Below are 9722 nucleotides of genomic sequence, written 5' to 3'. Positions count from 1 at the left end.
CCATGGGCTTTGGTGTGAGACTTGGCTTCAAACCCCTGGACATCATTTTCTAGCTCTTTTTAGAGTTAGGTCTTAGGAAAATCTTTTTATATCAGATTCTGAATTAATTGAATGTAATCAATAGCTATTTAGAAAGGAAGATGAAAAATACGCAGTCTTCACTGTGAAATAGATAAACCCCATGCTTAGGAAAAGCTTTTAATTTGAAATTTTACATAGAGTTTTTGTTTAGTGTTTTTTTTTTTTTAAACTAGTAAATGGCACACATCATCATTTTCCTCAGCTGAGTAATATCCGACCCTGGTGAATAGTAGAGAAGTAATTATTTCATTTACTTTATCTCTATCATTTTTTTCCAAGGGAGAGTGGGTCTGTGAAATTTTCAGAAGCTCAATATATCTGACTTGCAAATTAGCAGAGCTGAAAGGTGGAGAGGCTACCTTACTGTATCATCTTGGAGAGACACTTGATTGCAGAAGAAAATAAAGGCATTTAAATGGCACTTACAGAATGTTTCCTACCCTGGACTTTGTTTCCTCATTCATTCATCCCACAAATGTTTGTCAAACACTCTCTATGCCAACCATTGTTTTGAGGGTTTAATGAAAATTAAAGCTAGAAGAAAACACATGAGTCTTTTGTTGATCAAAACTATTCAATAGCTTTATTCTTCCATTCCATCAATATTATATTCATCTGATTACTCTTAAATTCCAATATTCCAATACACAAAGTCTCCTTTCTCTCCAGCCAACTGGTCAACTCTTTGCACCTAACTCACCACCCTATCTTGTTCATGTTGTCATCATTCTGCATGCCAGGAATGTTCACTCCCCTTCAGTGTATAATTTTTTTTTCCCGTCAGATTCTAATTCAAGTCCCGCTACTTTCATGAAGCCCTCCTCACCTGCTTTAGCCTGTGAGACTCCTGGAATCCTTCTAACAGCTCTCATCCCTGAATGCCCGGATGACTTTTTCTGATTATAAAAATATTGCAGGATGAGTAAGGAAAATTTGAAAGAGAAGGAAATATATCACCTTAATTCTTCTTTGCAGAGAACATTATACTTAGCATCTTGTGAATTTTTTATATGGACTTAAAGAAGCAGAACTGATGTAATAATGCATATAAAATTTTATATCTTATTTCTCCTGCTTAATGTTATATAATTACTATTTCTCCAAGTTATTAAAAACTTTCAGTTATTATTTGTAACATTTGCCTGATTTTCCACTTGAAATGTGTACCATAATTTACTCAATAATTCCTCTGCCATGAAAAATTTAGTTTGAGTTTAGTTTTTTTCTATCATAAATAACCCTGAGATAAACATAAGGCTTACTCCATATTATAAATTATTTACTTAATTAAAAATCTTAGAATTGGAATTACTATATCAAATGATGTAAACATGTTGATATATATTGCAAAATTGTTGTACAAAAGGTTAATATTAATTTTCATTCTTGAGTAGACAGTTATTTCACCATATCCTCATTAGCACTAAGTATTGTTTAATAAAAACAAAACAAAAAACTGTGATAACTTGTGTCACCTGTTTGTCATTTGGCATATGCAGCAATGACCTTCTTCCCGAAATACATTAGTCACCACACTCCCAAATCAGAGTCAGGTTATAATTTAGATTGTACTATTGATTTGAATACCCACTTAGAGCTCTCGAACCTCCCACCTCACGTGTTGAAAAATTACTGTGCCCTCTGCAAAGTAAGCTGCGGTGACAATGAGGATTTGACAGCTCCTTCTCCTCTAGGATGGTCCTCCTCTTTTGGGATGCAGCCTCAGGGGTCCCTGTGTTCCTTCTCCCTTTCTTCATACTGGCCCCTTCTTCTTTGGGCAACTTGTAATGTTCCAGGAGCTTTGGTGGCTTTAACCAACAGCTTCTTGCTGTTTCCTCAGTTGGCAGTGTGGAGTTAGAATTTCTTCCCCCAGCATTTGTCAGTGTTGAGCATATTTTTCTCATAACTGCTCCCCCCCTTCTGCGATGTGAGATCCTATCAATATCGTTCTAATGGATCTGCCTTTCCTTCATTTCCTGTGTGGACTCTGCCCGCGCCAACATGTGGGTTCTCCAGTTGTCTTCCTGGCCTCTCATTCTACAGTCTTTCTGGGCAACTCCACCTGCCTCCAAGGCAGACTTATCTCGGTGTAACAATGAAGATTTTAAAATTATATTTTATATTACATTACACAATTATTATATTGCATGCTTTTATTACATATTTTTATTTAATTAATTTATTCAGTTATTTAACTTATTTAATTTTATTACATAATTCATTACATAATGACTATGACAATTTTCAAAATTACAATAAATGTATCTTGGTGCCAAATCTGTAACTGAAATCTGCCCCCTGCTCCTGAGCTTCAGCCTAATATTCCAACACCTACTAAGTATTTCCATTCGGCTGTCTTCTAAGGTTGTAAGGAAAAGTTCTCTGGGAAGGAAATTGGAGAAAAGAGACTTTATTCCAGGAAACAGCTGACAAACGAGGGAGATGCAGCCTCTGGTGTAAACAAAGATGTGTTCCAGAGAACAAAGGGAGGGTTTGGTGTTTTCTTAAATTTTATTTTATTTTTATTTTTTATTTGAGGGATGGAGTCTTGCTGTCACCCAAGCTAGAGTGCAGTGGCACGATCTCATCTCACTGCAACCTCTGCCTCCTGGGTTGAAGTGATTCTCCTGCCTCAGCTTCCCAAGCAGCTGGGGCTAGGTTTTATAGCAAAAGTTTCTCCCCAATCAGGTTCAAGTATGCAAATGAAAAATTCAAACTGATTGGTCAACACAGCTGAGACCTGATTGGTTGATACAGCTGAACCCTGATTGGTTGGTTCAGATGAGCTCTCCTTTGTTGGTTTAGGTGCACTCTAGTTGATTGATTCAGGTGAGCTCTGAAAGTTCCAAAGTTAAATAGAGGTGTGGGTTTTGGGGAACTCACGGTGCTTGTGTGACCTCCAGTCAACAAATGGCTACTTGGCTGTATTTAAAATTTGCGCCTGGTTAGCTGCTTGGGATCCATCTTGAAGGATTGGCTCTGTCAGGTTCACATTTGTGTATACGACCTTTGAGCTCAGCATGTCCACAGTTACAGTGATTGTTCCTCTGGCCTCACAACCCTTTCTCCTTCTCCTGTGTCCTCTAGACAGCCTGATAATACCATCTTCCCATTAGCTCTGTGATATGGTTTGGCTGTGTCCCCACCCAAATCTCATCTTGAATTCCCACGTCTTGTGGGAGGGACCTGGTGGGAGGTAATTGAATCATGGGGGTGGGTCTTTCCTGTGCTGTTCTCCTGATAGTGAATAAGTCTCATGAGATCTTATGGTATTACAAGCGGGAGTTTCCCTGCAGAAGCTCTTTCTCTTTGCCGCCATCCACAGATGTGACTTGCTCGTCCTTGCCTTCAGCCATGATTGTGAGGCCTCCCCAGCCTGGTGAAACTGTAAGTCCAATTAAACTTCTTTCTTTTGTCAGTTGCCCAGTCTCCGGTATGTTTGTTTTATCAGCAGCGTGAAAACGGACTGATACACTCTGTGAACTACAAGAGTAGAGGTCCTGCAGTCCTCATCGTCGGTACCCTGGACTACCAAAATAAAGCTTTGCTGGTCTTCTTGTCTCCAGACCCGCCCTATACCCTTGAGCCGGAGTGACCTTCTTCAATTTGCTTAGAAGCCTTCTATAGCTGGTCATCATCAGGATTAAGTTAGAAATCCTGAGTTCAGTACACAAAAGCGAGCAGCACCTGGTCTCTGCTACCTCTCCATCTTTTCTGGTATAATATGCAAATTGTCTCTCACAAGGACCCCGGCTGCATGAATTCCGGTTGCTTCTTAATTGAGCTGTCAGAATCCTTGTTTTCTGTAACAGATTCCTAGGGGCAGTGCCATGCTTTGCAGTTTGTGAATTTCAGAAAGCCTAACAGGTGAGGCACCACCCCTAGAGCCCTGTGGTCACACCTCACATGCCCTGTCTGGGGGAAGACAGCAATTCTGTGTTCTAACTCTCTCTGACGGTCATTCGCTGTGTGATCCTGGGAGAAAGACCTGAGTTTTTGGGCTTCAGTTTGCTCGTCTGTGGAATGAGCTAGTCAAAGGGAACTTGGAAATGGTTGCTAAAGTCTCCTTAGGTGGCCTCATTTGTGTCTGTTTTTGGTTAAAACCCTGAACTGATGTAATATCAGAGCCAGGCATTAGACGGCAGCATTAACTAAAATTTGCTGGGAAGTCCACATATGCTGGACCTTATCTTGGAAGTTGGTTTTACTTTGTTGCAGCAAATATTGATGATAAAATACAAAGTGAGCATACGGAGATATATACATTATGCGATCTTATGAGGATCAGGTTAAGCATTTGGTTCTTTTCCTAAAAGTAATGGGAATACTTCAGATTATGATGAAGATTCACAAAATAAGAGATACTGAAGATTCACATGAAGATTCACAAAATAGGAGACACTCTAAGACAAATCTAATCACTTCTGTTAACTTTTCCAATTATTATAGAATTTTTTTTAAATGCTGAGGCAGACTATTGATAGAATCAGTCAGTGACTCTATATTTGAAAATAACAGAAACTGATGAGTCTTATGCAATTTGCATGAACATAGTGCAAAAATAGAATAGTTTCTCCTGAAACTGATCAAATAATTGCGAGTCTTTGAAAAATTAGTGAGTTAATATTAGTCTTCATAAATTGGTATATTTTTGCAATCTGAATATTTCTGTTCATGCGAGTGTGAGATGCTAATATTTAATGCTGCACCGTTCTCTTCTACAATATGCCAGGTTATATAGTTTAAATGTTTGAGTTGAAAAAAGACATTAATAACCAGTGGGGCCCTTTGTGGCCATCACTGAAGTGGGAGTGGCCAAAATGAAGTTCAATCCCTTTGTGACTTCTGACCGAAGCAGTAACTGCAAAAGGCATTTCAATGCGCCTTCCCACATTCACAGGACAGTTATGTCTTCCCCTCTTTCCAAAGAGCTGAAACAGAAGTACAACGTTTGATCCATGCCCGTCTGAAAGGATGATGATGTTCAGGTTGTGTGAGGGCACCATAAAGGTCAGCAAATTGGCAAAGTAGTCTAGATTTACAGAGAGAAATATGTCATCTACATTGAATGGGTGCAGCGGGAAAAGGCTGATGACACAACTGTCCGTGCAGACTTTTGCCCCAGCAAGGGGATTATCAGTAGACTAAAACTGGGCAAAGACCACAAAAAGATCCTTGCATGGAAAGCCAAATCTCACCAAGTAGGAAAGGAAAAGGGCAAATACAAGGAGGAAACAATTGAGAACATGCAGGAATAAAGTAATCTTGTATACAAGCTTTCATTAAAACTTGAAAAAAAAACTGGTGGGGATAATGTAACACAGATATAGTACAGGGAGAGGTTAAAAGTGTCTGTATGCCTATGTGTGTGTGCCTGTACGTGTTCATGTGTGTATGCATGGGTGCATAAGTGTGTTTTTGTGGTATGTGTGCTCGCCTGTGTGTGCATGTATGTGGGCTTGTACTGGTTCTCCTTTACTTTTTTGTTTTAATCAGAGGAAAGTGAATAATAGGTGAAAAGAGAGAGGGTCTATTTTGATCTAAAAGTAGTGTGGTGGGGGGGGTTAGAATTGCCCCTGGGGAAGGTAATGTTCTTGATTGCAAATCCCACAGCAGGTAAATAAGCCCTTCCATAATCAGAAAAAGCAGCTCGCTGTTCTCTAAGGAAGGGAAGGGTCTCCCAGTCAGCACGTGCTCTTGAATTGTGCAAATGTGAAGGAAAAGATTAAAAAAAAATTACAGTGATCATGGCTGTCTTAGTCTGTTTAGGCTTCTGTAACAAAAATGCCATGCAGAGGGTGACTTATAAACAGCAGAAATTTATTTCTCAACATTCTGGAGGCTGGGAAGTCCAAGATCAAGGCTCAGGCAGGTTTGGTGTCAGGTGAGGGTCTGTTTCCTGGTTCTCGCTGTGTCGTCACATGGCAGAAGGGGCAAACAAGCTCCCTCAGGCCTCTTTTCTAAGGGCACCAATCCCATTCATGAGAGCCCCATCCTCATGACCTCATCAACTCCAAAACTCCACTTCTTAGAACTATCACCTTGAGGGTAGGATTCAACATATGAATTTTGGAGGGACACAGACATTCAAAACATAGCAATGGCCAAATGCACATTGCTAGGGAAGCTAAATGAGCTCATGCTTTCATACTTGAAGACAAAAATGGCTTTAACATATTTCATAAAAACCAGTGCAGTTGAGAGAAAATGGAGATTTAAAATTTCATGTAAAGTAAATGGTGATAAATAAAAGTCGAATCTCCCATCTGTTTTCCTTTCATCTTCTCCATCAAAGATAATACTTTGGTTTTAAAAAGGGCAGGGGAAATGAAATTGGAAGATAAACTAGATAACATGATTTTAAAGCAGACTTCAAGTTCAAAAAAGGTACTTATCCTTTGGTTCAGTTTAGAAATCCAGTCAATGTTGACTGAAATGAATAGAAGTTGTTGCAGGTCCTAAGCTGGGGAGAAGTTGCTGAACCACAGTCAATGATCCTTAAATAATCATGAATAGAATAAGACTGGTGGACAAATGTACATTCATTGTTTGTTGAAATATCAATTTAATAAAGTGAATTCTGCACACTACAGTTCTAGAAAATTAACATCAACATTGGACAATACTTTTAATTTTTGTGTGTGTGCACATGTGTGTGTGTGAGACAGGGTCTTGCTCTGTTTCCCAGGCTAGAGTGCAGTAGCATGATCTCAGCTTACTGCAGCCTTGACCTCAAGGGCTCAGGGCTCCCAGCTACTCAGAAGGCTGAGGCAGGAGAATCGCTTGAACCCGGGAGGCAGAGGTTTCAGTAAGCCAAGATTGCACCACTGCATTCCAGCCTAGGCAACAGAACGAGACTCCATCTCAAAAAAAAAAAAAAAAAAAATAGGGCAGCTAGGCATGGTGGTATACCCCTATAGTCCCAACCATATGGGAGGCTGAGGTGGAAGGATGACTTAAGCCCTAGAGTTTGAGTCTAGCCTGGGTAACACAGTGAGACCCCATCTCTAAAAAATAAATGAAAAAGTAAAAACTGGGAAGCTCCTTGATTAATATGTGACATGTTTATTATAGAGACAGTTTGGCTTTTAAACTCACAGACAATATTGCTCTGTCTCTGAAGGGACAGCAGACATTTCCAGACCAACTCCTGAAAATGACTAATGGGAGCAAGAGTACCCAAAAGACTACAAACCCTTTCACCAAATCAGGGGTCAGTAAACTGTCATACGTGATTCGGTAAGGAAACTGAAGGATCTGTGAGACGTTTGAACAGACACGTTTTAGAGAATTTCCTTTAAATGATGAGGGTATTGAAGGAAATGAGGGTAAATTCTATTAGAATGTAGCCAATATCTGGAATTGGCCAGGAAGTAAAGATATCCCAATTTTGTTTGGATGGTAGAGATGGCTTATAGAAAGTGGTCATTGCTAGGTTACTAAATTTGTTATATTCCAGAAAAATCAAAGGAGAAAGAAAGACATCAAATACCACACAAATATAAAATGACAGCTGCCCATGAGCTTTTGAAACACTAAAGACAAATTTAGTTGAGTTTCTAGATTTCAGTTTTGAAGTTTCTGTTGGCCCAGCATGTTCTCAAAAGGATGTAGCCTTTACTGGATCTGATTAGGCATTATATGCATAAGATGTAACATCTTGGATTTCTACTGGAATTATTACCACCTGAAGAATTTCAAAGTCCTAGCTATAAGAACAATCTGAATTATGGATTAAATTTTTTCTTTGGCATATATTCAGGGTCTTCTGTATAGAGATGAATTTGTGGTCATAATTGTGACAATATTATAAAATAATACTGATTTCTGCAAGGTCAAGTGCAGCAGACATCAAGGCTTACTAGCTGTCTTGCTCTAAAACTTTCTATAAGAAAAGCAATCTCATATAGAGACAACACCAGGGATTTTAAAAGAAAAGAGCTATGATTTGGATTCTAGAGAGCATGCTTTCAATGAATGAGTTCATGTTTTTGAGAGTGCTTTGTACACTTTAAAATGTTCTATAAATGTGCATTCAACTTAAGTGAAATTGTCTATGATACTCAGAACCCATTACAATTCAGGTGAATGGATTTGGTAGTACCGGAAAGAGTGTAATTGAACTTTATAGGTTTATTTGGTAAGAAAGCGTCCTGTTCTCAGTGACTCAGGTGTAGGTACACAATGTTCTGAACCAATAGGGTTTGTTAGGACACTTTCCAGTGATGAGCAGGATTTCTCTGAGGAGTACACCGCTGTTACTCAGAGCAATTGACAAGGTAAGTAGGAGTTATGGCTTTGATATTTGCCATATTTGCTTCCCTCACTGCCTGTTTTCGTGCAGTTGCCCTGGATGTGGGATGGATGCAAAGAAGATTGTATTTAAGTTACTGGCAATAGGATGAGGAGGTGGGCATCTATCAAGATAATGGTAAAGAGAAAACATTACCAAAATGCAGGGAGAAGACACACACAGACTGACAGGAGCAAAGGATGAAGGAGACTTTGACCCACTGGCACAGCAATAGAATGAGGAATAAAATAAAATATCTTCCAGGGTGGTCAAAAGCTAGCATATTTTATAGGTCATGATAGGTTAACATTGTCAGATTTTCTGTAATCTACAAAACCTTATGATTGTTTCAGATAATTTACAATCCTGCATACTGCTATGCCTGTTAGGACTTGTTAAATTCCCACAAAATGCAAAAGTTAATGACTCTGTGAACCCTGAAGAGATACAACTATTATTCATGGCCAGGCATAGTGGCTCATGCCTCTAATCCCAGCATTTTGGGAGGCTGAGGCAGAAGGATCACTTGAGCTCAGGAGTTTTAGGCCAGCCTGGGCAACATTGTGAGACCTCATCTCTACTAAAAATTAAAAAAAATCAGCCAGGCATGGTGGTGCGTGACTGTATTCCTAGCTACTCAGGAGGCTGAGGTGGGAGGATTGCTTGAGCCCAGGAGATTGGGGCTGCAGTGAGCTATAATCATGCCACTGTACTCCAGCCTGGGCAACAGATTGAGACCCTGTCTCAAAAAAACTCCAACAGCAACAGGCCGGGTGCAGTGGCTCACGCCTGTAATCCCAGCACTTTGGGAGGCTGAGGCGGGCAGATCACAAGGTCAGGAGATCGAGACCATCCTGGCTAACATGGTGAAACCCCGCCTCTACTAAAAATACAAAAAATTAGCCAGGCGTGGTGGCAGGTGCCTGTAGTTCCAGCTACTCGGGAGGCTGAGGCAGGAGAATGGCGTCAACCCGGGAGGCGGAGCTTGCAGTCAGCCGAGATTGTACCACTGCACTCCAGCCTGGGCAACAGAGTGAGACTCCGTCTCAAAAAAAAAAAAAAACAACAAAACACAAAAACAAAAACATAAAAAACAACCCCAACAGTAACAAGAAAACAACTGTTAGTCAGGTGGAGTGTTACCCCAAACTTAAACACTTTCCAAGCTATTCTTGCCTTGATCTCTCATGTTAGCAGAGAAGGGGGACCCTGTTAAAAACATTAAATGGCCAGAACAATAGAGGGAGAGTCTATTTGGACTCCGTGGGGAAATTGTTTTCCAAAAACAGCCCAAGAACAGCCCAAGAGAGCCGGTTTGTTATAGTTCTAACTGAGGAAGAGAGAAATT

The 9722-nt window shown here is 40.0% G+C and overlaps 1 pseudogene; it reads left to right on the top strand.

The window, feature by feature from the left end:
• The first annotated feature begins 4901 nt into the window (after positions 1-4901).
• On the top strand, positions 4902-5396 carry LOC101148718 (large ribosomal subunit protein uL24-like; annotated as a pseudogene).
• Positions 5397-9722: the final 4326 nt, after the last annotated feature.

This window comes from Gorilla gorilla, chromosome 8, assembly GCF_029281585.2.
Source record: "Gorilla gorilla gorilla isolate KB3781 chromosome 8, NHGRI_mGorGor1-v2.1_pri, whole genome shotgun sequence".
Classification (NCBI taxonomy): domain Eukaryota; kingdom Metazoa; phylum Chordata; class Mammalia; order Primates; family Hominidae; genus Gorilla; species Gorilla gorilla.
This window is presented reverse-complemented; position numbering and strand designations above follow the sequence as displayed.